Source organism: Anser brachyrhynchus, assembly GCF_964034855.1.
Source record: "Anser brachyrhynchus genome assembly, chromosome: 6".
Taxonomy (NCBI): Eukaryota; Metazoa; Chordata; class Aves; order Anseriformes; family Anatidae; genus Anser; species Anser brachyrhynchus.
In genome coordinates this window covers 11,579,749-11,597,349 of record NC_137700.1, presented here as the reverse complement: position 1 = coordinate 11,597,349, position 17,601 = coordinate 11,579,749, and the positions used below count along the sequence as shown (strand labels likewise).

The following is a 17,601-nucleotide window of genomic DNA, read 5'->3' as shown; positions in this document are numbered from 1 at the left end:
TAAACACGCAACGTGTTAGCAGTAGCCAGTCAGCAAACTTTAGATATAAACTGCACAAGTTAGAGGCTTTTCTGGTGCAATCTCTTCCCATTTCCTTTTGTTGGGCCAATAAATACATTCAGATATCTAACCAGCTGTACAGTCACTCCTCAGACTATTTCTCTTATTAATTTCAGTTAATATTTACCCTCACCTTGTCTATTGTATTAAGGATGCATCACTTGAAAATGCTCACTTTATTGCACTGTTGAAGTATCAACAAGTTTGCAACCTATACAGAAAAGCTTTATTATTCAAGAGTAGAAAAAACAGCTGACAAACAAGCGACACCTTCAAATGAATCATTTTATGAGAAGTGGCAGAAGGCACTTAAACGCGAACGTCTACAGAAGTGCAAGGTCAGAGTAAGAAGCTGAAAGGATACACTTCATGCTTTATGGCAGTGCTGTAAGCATGAAGGGTTTACTGAAAGGATAAGATCACTAAAACAGATTGGATCTCTCGGACTTGATATTGCCTCTGTCAGCACAGAAATGTACCAAGTCATTACTGTCCAAAAAGAGAAGTGGAGTGTCAAAAAGGAAGGAGACCTACGTCAAAAAAAATAAAAAGTGAGATATCAGAGTACAGAAATTCTTATAATTAACACAGCAATTATCAGGATGAATGCTAAAAGTAACTCAAGGAGCTTGGTTTCAGATCAAGAAAAGCATCCATTGAGTCTTTAACATTTTCAAGATTATTTTAGTGACAATTCCCAGTCTATTTTTAAATTGCTGTGCAAATACTATCCCTTTCTTTTCTTTCCTATCTTCCCCCTACAGCACGCCTTTTTGTATCTGGCCTGTTTTGCTGTGTTTTGGATTTCATCTGTGGAATATTATTTATTTATTTATTGACTGTTTTTGTGGGATTGTTTTCTTTTTGCACAATCATGTTGACTTTCTGGCTTGCATAGTTCTTTTCCATAGCAGCAGTGGAATGAAAAAACACTTTTTAATTCTTTCTATTTTTAAAAAGAAAAATGTGTTTAGGAAATCTTCACTTTATTTAAAAAAACGTTTCGACTTCATGCTGAGCGTACTCATTTAGATTTAAAGAGAGAAGTCATCTAACAGAAATTACAATAAACAGAACTGCCTACAAGTTACAACTCTGTCCTACCTCTACTTCAGTGCATAAAGCGTCTAACAGACTCAATAAATACATACACTTATTTCCCAGCAATAAAAAAACTCGTTAACAGTAAAACTAGAAGGGATGTCTGTATCTGGAAAAAAAAATAATTTCCATGCATGCAAATCTAAGCACTGCCCCTTCCATTCATCCCATCTCTTCATTCTCCTTTCCCCATAGGAACAGCAGCAAGAGGTGGGGCTCAGCCAGGGCATGGCCGTTACCCCACCAGCACCTTTGGTCCTTTTTTTCTTAGTGCTGTAACACATTAACAATTCACCCAGCTTCACACACAAGACCAAGCAGGATGCACAGCTGGCAAACTTACTTATGTTTTACAGCATCAGGCTGTTTAGCTCTGTGAACTGTCAATCACAAGTGCCCACATTTAAACCCCAAGAAAGGTCCAGGGAAGTCAAAGGCACCCACAAACATCATGGCCTACCTCTGCATGTTTACTTGCAAGAATGGGCTGGAGATTAGGCAACATTACGTTGTTCATAACAGGTTTATATCTAAAAAGAGCAGGCTCATGGGATGTTTTATATTCTATCAAATGCTTACAAAATGTTCTGTATAACACGGTAAATATTTTTCTCATATTCTCTTCAGCCTTGGTTTCCAATGAGATCTCCTACTGCACTGGAGAGCCTGGCAGGCGAGCAGCAAGGTGAGCAAGGGCTGAGAGGAGAAGGGCTGCCTGCAGCGGTGGAGGGTGACTGCTCCTCTTTATTACAGCTATTACTCCTGGCAAGGGATGCAACAGAGGTGGATGCTCTGGATGCTGATTCCTGTCTTTGACAGCCACAGCCTAGGACACAGACACAACCACACCACGATGTGCTCCTCTCCTCGCCCTCCTCATCACTCAGCCAAGAGCTGCCAGGGCTCTACAGGACAGATGCGAGAGACCCAGCTGGTGTCCTCTTCTAGCCCTGCAGGGAGCCGGGAGCTAGAAGCTCCCCACAGCCATGGAGAGCTCCACACACCCTTTTTCCCAGGTATCCATTTCTTATTTTCTCTTCCAGCTGCTGTTACACATCAGTCTTTTTCATCCATCTGCTCTCCCAGAGGCCCACCCAGTGTCATTCATGGCTCAGCTCTGGCCAGCAGCGGGTCCATTTTGGAGGATCTGGAGCTGGCTCTGATCTGACATGGGGCAGTTGCTGGGCTTTGCTCACAGAGGCCACCCCTGCAGCCCCCTACTACCAAACCCTCACCACATAAACCCAATACAATGGGACAGCCCAGGCTGCGGGAATGCTGGAGATCTGGAAGGACGAAAATATGCAGAGAAGCATTTGCCCATCTCTGTACCTTACAAGAGCTAAAAATCTGTGAATGACCTATGCAGAGAACTGATTTGTAATTGGAAGATCAGACCTGGAAAATTCAGGATTTAATCTGGGACAACATTTCCTTCAAAGACTTAATGATACCTTAAATAAATTGCTCCTGGCTTATATTACCTGACATAAATGCACCTGGAGCTAGGTATGTCTTCCTGATTGTGTCATATGCACATGAGACGGTCTGTCCTAAGAGAGGCCTCAGGATCGGGTTCCGAAGGAAAACAGACAGCTGAGGTTAGCTTGGACCAAACAGACACTAAGAGGAATACTATGACAGACACTACAGTGGGCCAATCTACTTGCTAACACCAGTAGAGTTTCCAATTCTACACTGGCTCCAGTAGAAGCTGGCAAACTACACAGCCAAAAACCACTTGGAGAGGCAACCAAGCTCCACACTGGCAGACAAGTTGATGACTTCCTATAAGGCAGATTGACGTTCCTCACCAGTTTCATCACAGAACTGAAACGTGAATCACAATGAATTAATCCTTAATTGGTCACTGCCACATTTCTAAGTAGCTGCTGCTGCTACAAAAAGAATGAAATACATCCTTATCCATTTCACGCTGCTTTCACTGCATTCTTCTCTACTTGCAAGGACTTGTATGTTAGGGAACTATTTTGTCAAAAGGCAAAAAAAAACCAACTCCCACCTCTATGCATTCAGCTACACGATTAGTAGTCAAAGACAACCATTAATCTTTGAGGCCAGGAAGAGTAGCCATCTCTTCGCCTTTTTTTCCCAGATCCATGAACCTTCCATTGCTCTAGGAAAGAAAACACCTTGAAGAGCTTCAAGCAGTCAAGCAGCACATCCCCAACTCCAAGTCTTTCTGCAAGGTTTTCGCTGAGGCTCTTCCAGCACCTCCTTGTTACTCCCTACAGTTACTGTGTGGCACACACCCTTGTACAGAAGACAGAGCCGAGGTCACCACCCAGGTCACCACCCAGGTCTTTGTGCTTCCTGACAGCCAGGATGAAGCACACACAGGTATGGCTAAGCCTCTTCCCCTATGTATATTGAGATATGGAAGTTAAAATTAAGTTTATTTGTTAAATGGCTGCCATAGTAACAGCCTCCAGACCACATTCTTCATTAATCATTCCCCAGGAACACCGCAATGCTTTACCTTCACCACCTAATTTACAGACACCACGACCAGGGATGGCCTCAGGAGCATGGAGCCCTGTTCTGGTAGGACACAGCAAGAGACAAAGGAACAGGGAAAACACGCCACACATGGTCCTTGCCCACACAAGATGGGAGCTACAAGAAGTTTAAATTCCAATCCCACACCGGGAACAAATACAGTTCAAACTGGTTGGCAGGACTGCAAGGAAGCTTCATCAGTCAAAGCTGCTGGGTTTCCTGCTCTTTTTCTGTGGTAAAATCTCACCTAAGCTGAATAATGATTAAGAATTGGCACATCAAAGACGTGTTTAATAGCAAAGAGCACAGAGAAGGCATTATTTTCAAATTTCTCAGTAGCAGATGATCTTAAAAACTCAAAAACCAACAGAAAACAAAACTGTAGTTTACCTTGTTTTCCTTGATAATAATCTTCAAATGCATGCTGTAACTACCTGCTAATTTATCCTAGGAAAAATATCCAGGCTTCAAAGCATTCTTAAGAATAAGAAATAATGCTTCTTTACAGAAAGCAAAACAGAATTATCATCTGTTGGCAATGTTCTTCCAGTTACCCTTTTTTGCAATGTTTAGTTTATAGTGTAAGCACAACTATGGTGCTAAAATAAAAAAAAATAAAAAGGACAATTACTACTAAAGTCGACCAAAAAAGCCAACCTATAGCTAAGTCAAATCCCTAATGCTTATTAGTCAAAGTGTGATTTTTGATGTTCAAATTATTAGAGTGCTTATTTATTTTTAGCTTTATAGATAATCGTGTCGTTTATCTGCTTGCTTTTTTTTTTTTACCCCCCCCCCCTTTTTTTTACTTCAAGTGTGAATTTAGTAATGATAGGACACTAAAAAAATGACAAGATGCTTTTTCAATACAGCTTTACATATAAATTTAAGACAAAGGCTTTTTTTTTTTTGTGTGGTGGAGTGTGGGGAGGAATGGGATAGGAGTTGTTTGTCTTAGGAGGGTTTTTGCTTGCTTTTAATCCCATGTAGGTGATTCCGTTCAGATTAGGAAAGAAAAAATAAAAGAGCCTTTTAGCAGTAAAGCTGAAGTTGAGAAATCCAACCTCATTAGCACCCAGAAAAAAATGTTACTATACATGAAAAAGGTCTCTTTGCTTCTTTTGAATGCTATATTTATCCAAGTCTTTTCACAGGACATTTTTTCCATGTGGGTTTGATTCCAGGCAAACTAGATCCACAAACACACCAACTGCTCACATTCAAGAACTTCCATGATCACCACCTCTTCCGTACGTCATCACGTCTCCGCTGGCCATTTCTCTCACTTAGCAAATATTTACCCCTCTAAGTTAACTTCCATGACCACTCCCACAACCTTGCTTCCTTTTCACCTTCTAAGCCCACCTTCTGAACTTTTATTCTGCTACATCCATAGCACCTTCCTAAAATTGTCAGTGAAGAGGGACACTTGCCTGTTGACAATAAAGTGGTGACACAGGACAGGGAAAAGAGGATTCAGAAGTCCACCCTTTAATACAAATACTGTGTGGGAGGATACAGGAACAGCAAGTTCTGTGTTTACCTAGCCATAACAGAAGCAGTGCGCAAGAGGGAAAAAAAAAGGCACAAAAACAACCCACAAACAGAAAAAGGGAGCACCTTGAAGAAAACATAGAACAAATACTGTTAAAATCATCTCATCACTCCCAGTGTTCACCCTTAAAGTAACACCTACAAACTCTAAATAAAGATCTTAGGTTGTACTGCTGCAGTGGATACCGCTATCTCACCTCATGGTGCAAGACAACTGCTCAGGCTCTGGAGTGTTTTCCTGCTTGTTTTGCAAAGGAAGGGGGGAAGAGAGCTCTTTCTAAGACATGAAATCTGTAATCTCTAATACATTTTCCAAAAGAATTTTTAAAACAAGTTCCTGTAAGCCACAGCACAGCAGAAAAGGCCTACAAATGGATTTCTGTAACTTACTTAGTGGCTGTTGTTCAGTCTCCAACAACGCCAAGTTCCAATAATTTGAGGGCAAAAACTGAAAATATCACGGCCTATATTTGTTCCAAATAACTTGCTTAATTACAACTGTTTCCCAGGGAACACTGAGTAAAGGTGAACCCTTGGCCTTTTCCTTTTCCAGGTTAATTACCAGGATGTGGTACAAAAGGCTGCCTAAAGCTATAAATTACAGCACTCCTCTGTGCAAACCTGCTCAAAACCTGCTCAGAAACTGATCCTTGACTATGAAATCAACAGAACAGAATTGGACACCTTACAGTATGCTGTGGATTTTCATTACAGGTCACGTAGGGCATCCACCACTATGCTTTTGTAAAACAAGGACAAGTCACAGTCAGCATCACATTAGCTACCCGCCATTGCCCTACTGCAGTCTAAGCAAGATTTATCTTGGACTTGCTTACCCACTGCAGCGCAGAAGTTGTTCTCTCCTACACCAGCTCTAATGTTCTTCATCCATCCTGTCAGATGAAGAGCCCTGCAACATGGCTTTCTCTGAAGTCTTCTGCACCTGACTCCCTGACTAGCTTTCCTCTCATTCCCAACCTGTTTGAAGAAACTATGGTAACAGCATTGGCTCCCCCTCCAAAAAGGGTTTAATGTAGTTGAGCTCATGTCAGCCAAAACTCTAGAAACCTCTTACACAGAACGTACCACTCACGCTTTGTCTTTATGAACCTTTTCCGGTTTTCACCCAAAATGCATATTTAAAGAGTACTAACACATCATCCATTCCCTACAAAAATACATTACTTTAAAAAATAAACCAACACCCACAACTCTAAATTGATGGCAAAAATGTAAAACGAACTCCAAAAAGGTGTCTTTTTAAAACTGTCAGTTTGAACTGTTTGCTAGTATTACAAGTCAGGAGCACTGCTGGTTTTGATTATATAAATATTTCAATAGCTTTACTATTAATAGTACTGTAAAAACATTTTATTGGATGAAAAACTACCTTTTTTGATCTGCTGCAGCAAAAAAGAGCGGAAAAAAAAACATCAGAAAAGGCAGCGCTGACAAGCCTTGGTCAAAAAAAGGTAGAGCAGAAGATAGATGCTATGTCCAACAAAGCACATCTGAATGGGAAGAGAGACCCATAAGCCACAGCCAAGCTGCACAAATGTTAATTAAGAACATTCGTGTGACCGATAATTTTTGGTTATCAGTTATGTGTAAGAAGCACAAATCACAGCGTTACAGCCTTACACTGCCAGAAAATTCTGAGATGACTGTCACCAATTCTAAACAAAGTGCAAATATTTGCACTGCAATTTTCAAACCTCTTGCAACAAGACATTAAAATCTAAAACCACTGCTCACTACTGAAATTACATATAAGATTAGCCTGTTTAAAATATTTTGTACTGTTCAACGCTATTTGAAGAGTCATCTAAACAGCATTAGAAATGCTTCTCCATGAAACAGGGAAATGCATGAGAACATATGACCAAAGTAAGATTCTTCAAGACAGCGGAACAGTTGCTTTGATGGTACCTGCGCCAGTACAGATTTTCTATTTCATAGAATCATAGAATAATTTAGGTAAGAAGGGACCTCTGAGGTCATATAGTCATAGAATCACAGAACGGTTGAGGTCCCTCAAGTACGCTTCCTCAACAACTCGAGAGCCATATCCTTCACAAAGGGTCAAAATTTCAATGGGCAAGTAGTTCAACTTCATATTCTAGCTGCTGGCACAACCAGGCCTGCCCAAGATGCCAACGTAACACCTACACTGTTCACCTGCACTGAAGAGAGAAGGCAGGAGGTTGAACAGAATGAAACCTACTTCTGTGCTTAGCTTTTGGAGCCTTCATCTTCAGGGTCCGAAGAACAGACAACAGGGGGAGAGAGAACAGGTAGCATACCTTGCATCGTCATGAAGGTCACACTTAGGTAGTTAAACACTTACTCCCTTTGCATGTTGTTTGACACTTTTCTAGGAAAATCCTAAGCCTCCCTGGGTTTTCTTACTAGCCTCTGTATACATACTCAAGACAAAACCCAAAGAACTTGAGTTAATTCCAGACCAACTTCATTTTGGCCTTCTACTCTGCCTCAAACCAAGCGTTTCCTTTTGTAGCACTCTCTTCCAGTGTTCTCTTTGGAATATTTACATTGCAGTCAGTCAAAACATGTGTGACAACACAGATATCGCAACACCATCCTTAAAACACAACAAAACAGAAATTCCAAAATAGAATTACACGATTTTTGAAGGAATAACAGAATGAGGTTCTATTTCAAAGTCATAACCTGCTATATAAGATAATTTGTTGCAAGAACAGTCATGCTATAAATAGTCTGAGTTATGTTCTCAACTGACTAATGCCTCAAGAATTTATACTGATCTATTTTAAGTTTTACCATGCAAAACAAACTTTTGCATCTTCAGTGAAAGCCGGAATAGGTAAATACTAATTATTCCATTTCACAAAGTACACTCTGCACGAAAACCATCAGAACTAAAGCAATAGTGTAGTATTTAGTACACTAAAGCAGTTACCAGATAGTAAACTGCACAACTCTTGCCACTGATGTGTAATTAGCTGCTGTGTGCAAGATGGAAGTGCACAGCCAGGAGCGGCCCTGCTACAAAAGCCTAGGGCTCCTCTGCTCTTCAGAGACAACAGAAACAAAAGGAAGAATCAAGTTTTCCACTATGCTCTCTGCCAAAACTTCCTGCATTTACATTGTCTAGGCTGCAAAAGAAGTCAAATAACAACACGGAGCTTTTAAAGGGACAACTCCTCAAAGAAAAGCATGCTTACGAGACCTGCAAGGGACCTTTGTTAAAAGCTGCACACATGAGACCTGCACTGCGTACCAAACACCTCTGCTCTGCACCAGGCTGGTGGCCTTGGGACTCCCCCACCTGAAAAACTGGAAAATGTGAGTTTGCAAACATATCAACTTTTTCCTAAAGGTGACTGCTTCTATGCTTTCTAGACATTGAAGGGCATACACACAGAGGTGTCCAGAAACATTTGGTAAGTTATCACTCACCTCAGTGAGCAAACGGGCACGCTTCGTTTATTTCTGACCAGAAAGAACTACTGATTTTCAGCTGATCGATTTCTCTGTACAGTAATTGACATATTCAAGAAAGAACCAACTTGGTGTAAAAGACCAGAAAGCTGGGTATTTCACAACAGCCATAAAAAAAGTAAATGCCTTATGGTAAAGGACCGACACACATTTCACACACGTACAGGACAGTTTCCTACACCAAGGACGAGTGCCCCGGCATGGGCGCAGCACCCAGCCCACAAAGCACAAGCAGAGCCTCCTCCTGGGCTGGCTGGGGCTCCAGTGGCCACCATGGGCTCTGCACAAAGCCAAGCTGGGTCTGGAAGCAGCACACAGATGTCACCGACAGCATGACCTTTTCATCTTTTCAAAGGCTCTTTATATGTAGCCTTCTCTTCAACAAAATATGCTTTTCACCTTCCCTATAACCAAATAAGCCAGTGTCTTCTTTCTGAAACAGCCAAAGCATCAAGAAAAAGAGGAAGCAACGTCCAGGCAGGCCTTCTTTCCATTTCTTTGTATATCTGTTCTTAGAAAGCACAGTTGCTGCCCATCAGATAGCACCATGATCCTGCTCTGCGCCATGAACAGCTGGGCTGTGGGGTTCTGTGGGTTTTTGGTTTTGAGAACAACCACACAAAGCCTATTCAGTCTAAGTTCCTTTGATCTGATGATTAGCACCGGCCCAGACTCAGCACCTGGGATGGCTGAGTAGTACGGATACAGTTCTGCACATCACACACAAAAACCAGCTGCTAAGCACAGTCAAGACTGACTGCCTGGTCATCACACCCAGTTAATAAAAATATTTTTTCGAAAGATCCCAGCAAGTCTCCACTCTGACCCACAACTGACTCTCCGTCTGCTCCAACCTCACATCAAGATCTACCTTCGCATCAAGGTTTTGTAGTGAGCTTTGATAAAATCTGGAACAAATGTGAAGCAACAACAGAAGTAGTACGCTGTAAATATTTACTGCTGCTGTTTGATTTGCTTATCTATCATCTGCAGCAGGTACTGCATTATGTTCTTACCAGCTCAGGGAACTGCCTGAAGGAAGTTCAGCTTTTACACCATGTGCAAAGCTGAGGATGAGGACAAAACATTCACCCATGCTGCCCAAGTAGGCAAATTAAAATCACAATAGCAATATTTAAAGTTTACAGTAAAAAACTAAGTAAAACTGAAACAAACAAATGAAAACCCCCCAAAACAAAAAAGCACAACAACACCCACAGATCCATTCGAAGATGAAGCCATGTAAAACATTTATCTATCTTCTGAAAAAAACTGATAGTTAAACCTGGGTGTTTTACTTTAAGACTGTGGCTTAGAAAAATGACGAGCTCTTAAAACACTGCTACCTTTTGGGGGGAGTTTCTCCAGCTCTCTGGAGGTTGTTACTCATAGTTACTCCAGGTTATTCAAGCCTGGCACCAAATGCAGTTGTAGACTACGGGGTCCCAGGCTGAGTTTCTGGCAGATCACTCTTCCTGGGGCTGAACAAGATGGCAAATACAGGTTAAGAAGCTGCTCCAAAGACAGCCCTCAGCTGCCCTCAAGCACTCTTGGGCCACCAAGTTCAGCACTGGATTGTGCCTCCTCCCCTTCTAAATTTGGGTATTTTAACGTGCAAATACAATTGCTTTCAAGTAACTGGCAACAGCAATAGGAAAGGAACCACCTCTGTTTCAGCACACTGCAACAATTCCAGTTTCAAATTGGTGGAAGTGTCGCTCACCTGAGCATACACATGCAGTCTTCTGTTTTTGTTGTTGTTGCTTTTTAAATATACTTTTGCTGTTTCTGTGATTACAGAGCCTTGTTTAAAAACAAATGAAAATTTCAGGAAAAAGCACTGCTATTTCTGTAGTCACCATTAAAGCACCTGCTCTTTTTGAATATGTCTCTGCTTTAACTATAGCTTCCTTTTTTTAACTCCTACAACATTACCACATTTCATCGCATCTTAGCTCTGATTAATGCAATATTACTGAACAGACTCTCTGCATGCTCCATCTTCTGAAACCTGTCAGAGCTCTAGGAAACAACATCCTGTAGGCTTCAAATGAGCAAACTCCTTGGCTTGCCATTTTGTAATAGAGCAGATGATGTATTTTGAATTATTTAATATTATTCTTCAAAATGTTTTTTCTTTTATAAACTACCTTGCCTATATAACCCTATATAATATCCCCATCCCGTAATTTTTAGTTTTTATTTACATTGCACAGAATTTTCACTCTGATAATTCAGAACTAGGGACTATAAAGAACAAGCTCAAGAAGTGATGTAGCACATGAATTAGTGTGATGACTAGGCTGGGAATCCTAAGTTCAGATTCGCAGAGATATTTTGTCTCCTGATGTCATACCAAGGTCAAACAAGACAAACGCACATAAATATCATTGTTGACATAGATACGAAATCATTAGGCCCTTCAAACCATGCTGAATCCGCATAGGTCCTCTATTACATATGTTTTTTGTTTGTTTGTTTAAGTGCCTGGAGGCAGGGAAAAGTAACAGAAGTAGCCACAAAAGCACTTTCAGGAAGGTGAAAACCCACAGAACTGCCACAGGGACGTGGGCAAGGCTGGAAACACCCAATGCAAATTATCTGATGCGTCAGTCAGAAAAGAGTGGTCCATGTGACTTTCAGAGCAGTTCCAAAGACAAGAAATTACAGAAATAGCTAAGCTGTGGCAAAGTTTGTGATCTCAAATTTCAACTAGCGCTGTGTTTGGCACCATTTCTGGCATTATCACTACATGCTCCAGCAGACCACTGACTCATTCCACAGCAAATATCATGCGCTGGTAAGGTGGCAATGAGGTCGAGGAGAGAACCCCCCACCTCCCACAGCAACTATCCTTTTAGACAGATAAAAAAAAAAAAAAGTCACAGAAACCAGCTCCTTCATGAAAACATTCAGCAGTGACTGCTTCCCCTGCTGTCAACCTGCTTGCTTTCCACTCCTTCACGTCAGCCTGTGTCAGTGCGTCTGTCCTCATTCTTTCCTCAGCCGCTTCCAGCTCTCCTGCCACTCCCTCCCGCAGCAGATGTGCCCCTTAGCTGTTCCTCCTCATCCGGAAAAGACTTCCAGGAACTCCCAGGAACCTGACTGAAGGGGGAAAATACCCCAGCATAAAATGGTATACTCCCTGCTGCCCAGCCTGCCTTTCTGCAGAAAGGGTTTGACAATGCGCAAGACCTCTTCTTTTCTGAATATTGAGACGTTTCTGCTGGTTTTTTGTCTTACAAACGATTAAGATCTAGCAGGAGCTGAACAGTTTCGGTATTAAGACATTTTCAGACCACCCAGTGTAAATAAAAGCAAGGCATGTTGCAAGCAGCTTGCAGAAAGAGACGTTTGCTTAAAAAAGGTCAGCGCGGCTCTCACGGAAGTGCCATCTTAGGTTTACTTCTCTACCCGCACGCACCAAAACCAGAAGCTCGAAACAAACCAAGCCCAGGCACTACGCGGGGACCAGCGCCCCCCGGGAACCCGGCAGCGCTCCCCCAGCCCCGGGCGGGCTCGGGCCGGGCCGCGGGCACCCCCGGCGTCCCCCCCCGGCCCCCGCCACCCGTCTCCCACCGGCTCCTACCGCGGGTCCCCGGGAGCGGCTCGGGTCGCGCTGCGAGGCGGTGGCGCAGGGCAGCAGCTGGGGGCGGCGCCGCCGGGCTCCTCCTGCCCGCCCGCCCCGCCTCGGGCCGGGCCGGGGGCGGGCAATGACCGCTCGGGGCCGGGCGCTACACGACGAGCGGTGGGGGAGGCCGCATGCCTGCGGGAGCCAAGAGGGGCGGCCCCGGGATCTTGTTTAAAACTCCTGGGTTTCAGCCTTCTGTAGAAAAAAGAATTCCAAATAAATAGAAGTAAAATAAAAGGGGAGGGCGTTGGTTTGTAAGGCTTGTTTACAGGCGTGCGTGAGGGGAAATGCAAGCAGAGCGCCTGCTCGCCTCACGGCACCGGCCGCGGCCGGGAGCCAAGGGCACAGGCAAGTGCAACTTCTCAATTCTTCATTTTTATTTTAATAAGACCAACGTGCGGTATTAATGACGTGAAACATTTCCGAGAGAGCCTCAGGCCCTCCTGCGTGAAAAATAAGCTGGCGAGTTGCACAAAACAGGCCTGAAAAAAAGGCAATATAAGTGGAAAGTCTGTTTAACAGAAATACACACGGCTCCACCCTGGGCTTTCCCTTGCAGTGAGTCATCTCCTGAAGAGCCAGCCCCGTGACACAGAGGCGGCCAAACTGAAGCAAGGAAGTTGTGCTCCACGTCCGGGGGTTAAGCGCTCGGCCTAACATCTGACCTAAAACCAGAAACTGGCTGCTTCAGATGGGAGCTCCGCGGGGAGGCCTGAAAACAAGCAGCGCGCCTGCCTCAGCACTCTCACAACATACACTAACATTAAGCTCTCCTACAAAGTTCTCCTAACTCTTCTGAGGACAGCCAATATCCATTCTCATTAAAGAAAACATGGTAAAAGACACTTAATTTCACCATTTGAAAATTGTTTTGCTATTCCAATATACTCTTTGCTCTTAGGATGGCTGAAAATCTGTAATAGCAGAGTTTACAGACAAATTTTAAAGCCCTCCCAGGATCCCTTCACATTACCAAACCTTCACCTTCCTAGTATTGCGTAATACATGCTCCTGCTTCCTAACCCACCTCTGACAGTGACTTAGTGACTTGTACTTCACAGTAGGGGCTAGAGCGCTGTGCTCTTACTTACACCAGAAAACACTTGCAAAATAATCCTACTAATGTTAGTCTTAATACCTAAAACACTGTTTTACCTGGCTCTATAAAACATGCCACCCAAACATGTTTTCCAGGAAAGGTAGGAGAGAAAAAACAGTTTTGTTGTATATAATATACATTTCCTTCAGTAAAATTTTACAAGAATTTTAGACAGTGAAGATTTTTCACGTTGACCTTTCTTTTAGTACAAGCAGTACTAGCTAAACACTTAATACACATTTTTTTTTTCCAACCCTACATGCATTCTTTGAAGATGAGTGAATTGCTCACATGGAAGCATTCAGAGAGACAAAACAAAATAATAAAAAAAATGAAAACCAAAAAGACCTAGCATTTTCCAATTAATTTTTTTTTTTTTGCCAAGACACTCATCAAAATAACATTGCTCACTGAATCACAGGATTATACAACTTGCACAGGGAATAAACTCTTTTTGCGTCTGGGATTTTTATGAACAGGGTCTCAGAACCTCCTTTTCAACACTAGATTCCTTCACATGTATGCTTTATACACAGCTATTTCATTTAGAAAATAGAACTAGTCATGACGGATATGTTCAAACATCAACAAAGTATACGTCCTGGTTGCATGGGTGGAAGCTGCAGTCAAAGCATCTGTCCTGGGCTGTAAAGCTAGCCAAGAAAGGAAGGAAAGCAGATCAGAAGACAGGAGAAATCCACTCTTACCTGAGATTTTGTCACTGATCATCTTAAGCAGTAGTGGTGTGATAGCCCCGTTTCTCCAAGCTCTAAACTGAGATGGCAGTCACAACTTTGTGCTCTTGTGCGTGGTCACCCACAAGCTCTTTTCAGTGGAAGGGCTGTGTTTCTCTCCTCCATACAGCTTCAAAATACCATCATGGCCAATCACTGAAATAAAACAGCTGATGGAACTAAAAAAGAAAATGAATTTTCTTTTTCCTCATCAAAATTTTAGCTAGCAATGCAGAGGCCAAGGCTGTACCTCTGGGAAAAAAACAAAGTAGTTCAATGCAGGTGAACATCTCAATTTAAGAGTGGCTTACTGTTGTTTAGCATAAACTATAAGTTTATTCCTAGCAAATCTTAAGCCTGATAAAGACATTCATGATTATTAGCCAAAACTAAGCATCAGCACATGTTTTGATGCAGTACAGTCCCACATTCATTAAGCAGACAGATGGAAAAATTAAGACCACAGAATAGCTCACATTCAACTAAGGCCAGGGACTATTGAGTTAACTTTCTAACTTCTGCCAGCCAAAAGCGACCGCATTAGCTTTACCGGGAGAGTTTTGTTAACCAGAGTAATTTTGACTGAAGCAGGTTAGGAGCAGCAGCTACTCCCATTAGATGAGGGACACAGGGACAGCTACAAAGATCCAGTTCTTCTTCTGGCAGAACTTTGGAAAAAAAACAAACACACAAAAACATATTTCTACAACTTAAGTACCATTATCTTCTCAAGAAGAAAAGCCCTTTGAGCATAATGCCTAGGCTAGAGAGGATATATAATGATGCTTGTACTGCTGCAACCAGCCTGCTATTTATTCCAGACCTGGCTGTGCTCACTTTGAAGTCGATTGCAATGTTCCATGGATTTAACTAAGGCTCAGGTTTCAGCTCACTTCTATGAAACCCTCTATTTATCCTGTATCTGTGGCTCTAAGTCCCACACCTTTGATGCTACTTTCATAAACAGAAAACTAGGCTAGCTATGGCAGCATATGAAATATTTTTTCTGACAAGGAAACCATTGTATGGAAACCTCGCTAGCAGCTGTTTTCATACAGGGAGTGAGGTATTTGCTTAACATATTTCATTTCTGGAAATTTTTCCACAGGAATGATAACCTCTGAGTCCAGGCTATTTGGGAGCTTTGGGGGGAGCAAATCCCTCTTCCTGCAAAAGCTGTTATGGGCAGCAAATGTTCTTCTCACCAAAAGAAAAAGATACTATGGCACGGTAGCTTTGGCAGCATGTTATATCAGAGAAGAATTAATCAAGTTGCATAACACCACTGTTAAAGGAAACATTTTCTTTAAAGAAACAGATGTTTATAATTAAGTGACGCACATCAGAGCTATTGAAAACCATTTGTAAATGGTTAGGATGAGTTCTTTCATTGTCACTGAAATAAGGGGAACTGTTAAGAGAGCCACGTGAAGCTGATAGATTGAAGCCACAACAAGTCTGAGTAGACTTCAGTGGGTTTTGGTTCAAGCAGTGAATTTGCACGATTGTCTGTGAGAATATTTATGATTTTGTTAAAGTAGAGTACAGTTTTGAAGACTGGAGAACTTAAAACAGGAAGAGTTTCTGCTGAAATTGAGTCAGGAAAAAACCAAAACCTGTATTTGCCTATGCATGTGCCATCACTATGCTGTCCCATCAAAATCTCAGCTTATACATAGTTTTTTTCATCACAAAATAAATAAAGAAATAAATAAATAAAGTGAAAAGTGATCCAAAGGTAAGTAATATAGTGCAATCTGCTGGGAAATGTAGTCAGCCCAAAACAGTAACTTTCACCTCCATAGATGTCTTGACGGCATCTTAATTACAAAAAGGGTCCCTGAGGAAAAAGAAGCGCTTGGGGAAATTTTTGTTAACAATAGAAATGTTAGGACTAAGGCTTCACTATATTCAATGACACCTTCTCTGGCTGCTACGGTTCTCCTCTGCTTCCCTCACACCTTCAGAGCAGAAGGGGATTCATGATACTCTGGGAGAGAGCAACACCCATGCCTCCAACTCTTGGAGGAACACGTCTCTCCATTCTTGGAGGAAGAAAGCACATGACAGTCAAGGCCTGTGTGTTTTTAGAATAGAAGAGCAGAACTAGTGAGCCTTTGCCTCTGCTTTGTTCAACAAAAATAATTAAAACCACTGAATTTCACACAGTCCTGGGCAAAAATCCAAGACAGTGAGAATCACAAGAAGAGACATGAAATATAAGTTTCATGTGGATCATGTATTTTCAATGCATGCATGAAGGAATTACATGGCATAGATATAACACTTTCAGAAATACCCAGCAGGATGTCCGTGTGCAATGATAAGCATTGGTCATGCTGTTGATAGGTCCTTCATAAAGAAGTGGCTCATGGTTAAAAAAGAAAATAGAAAAAAAGTAAAAAGAACCACAGCACAGAGATAATCTGTTTGGGAATCTGTATGTTCCTTTTTCTATGGATATATACAAGTATGTTGTCATAAGTCACATAAGTAGGTATTTGGGGCATAAAATTCTAATATGTCATCCTCTTGTATTTTATGTCAAGATGAAGACCAAGCTCCATCAACATATTCCTGTAACTCCTTAGACCACTATTTCTTCTCTTAAATTCTATTTAGTACCTTGTAGGTGGTTGGCTCAAACAAGTGACAGTGTATTCTGAAAAGTGCCAATTTTTTAACCCCCAAACGTATAAAAATATACAATCACATAAAATACAGAAAACGTTTTTGAAAGAACAGTATGTAAGTTTATAAGTCACAGAGCTAGAAGTAACTTGCACATTAAATTATTGCTTCCCTTAGAGCTTATGAAAATAAAGAGATGTTAACAGGAGCTCCCCGAAAGGTCCACTTCTGTTCACCTTCAGCAGCATTACATTCGAAACTCCCATAGAGATTCACAGTATAGCTGCTGCCAAAAAGGGACAAGGTCACTCTCCCCTTTCCACCTTCACTTCCAGACATGCTTTCTTTGATCCTTGATAGATCAGCTCAACTGTATCATGAATTCTTAGCAGGAGGGTTTTTCACCTTAGTGAGGTGACACTTTTCACCTCAAAAGCACATTAGGAAATTTTACTGGTAAAGCAAATACTATGTCATAGTTTGACTACATCTCTAGAGCAGAATGCAACTGCAGCACTTTTCCCTAAGAGCTTACAAGAAGAAAAGTACACGAACATACAGTATAGCACATATACATATACATACCTCTTAAGACTGGTTTTCAATCATCTCAGAAGGAAACCTGAACCCAGCCTGGAAGCAGAAAACACTCCAGCAGACAGTTCCTAATGTAGTCACAAAAGCCATGCTGCGCAGCTGATATAGGGAGGAAAACAAAAATATTTTCTGTGGTTAAAATTACCGGAGAGGTTAGGGCAAGAGGGATTTAATATCAAAACTGCTATTTA

At 41.8% G+C, this 17,601-nt stretch overlaps 1 protein-coding gene across 4 annotated transcripts in view; it reads right to left on the bottom strand.

Annotated features, from left to right (window-relative positions):
* Window positions 1-12,533, bottom strand: part of ANXA11 (annexin A11) — a 43,854-nt gene extending 31,321 nt beyond the window's left edge. For 2 of the 4 annotated variants that reach the window (XM_080597267.1, XM_080597264.1), the window contains exon 1: window positions 12,308-12,533. The gene's annotated coding sequence lies outside the window, so the exon portion shown is untranslated. Of the gene's footprint in view, window positions 1-193; window positions 239-3,184; window positions 3,299-12,307 lie in introns of those variants that run through there. The other 2 variants (XM_080597265.1, XM_080597266.1) reach the window with 2 other exon arrangements.
* Window positions 12,534-17,601: the final 5,068 nt, after the last annotated feature.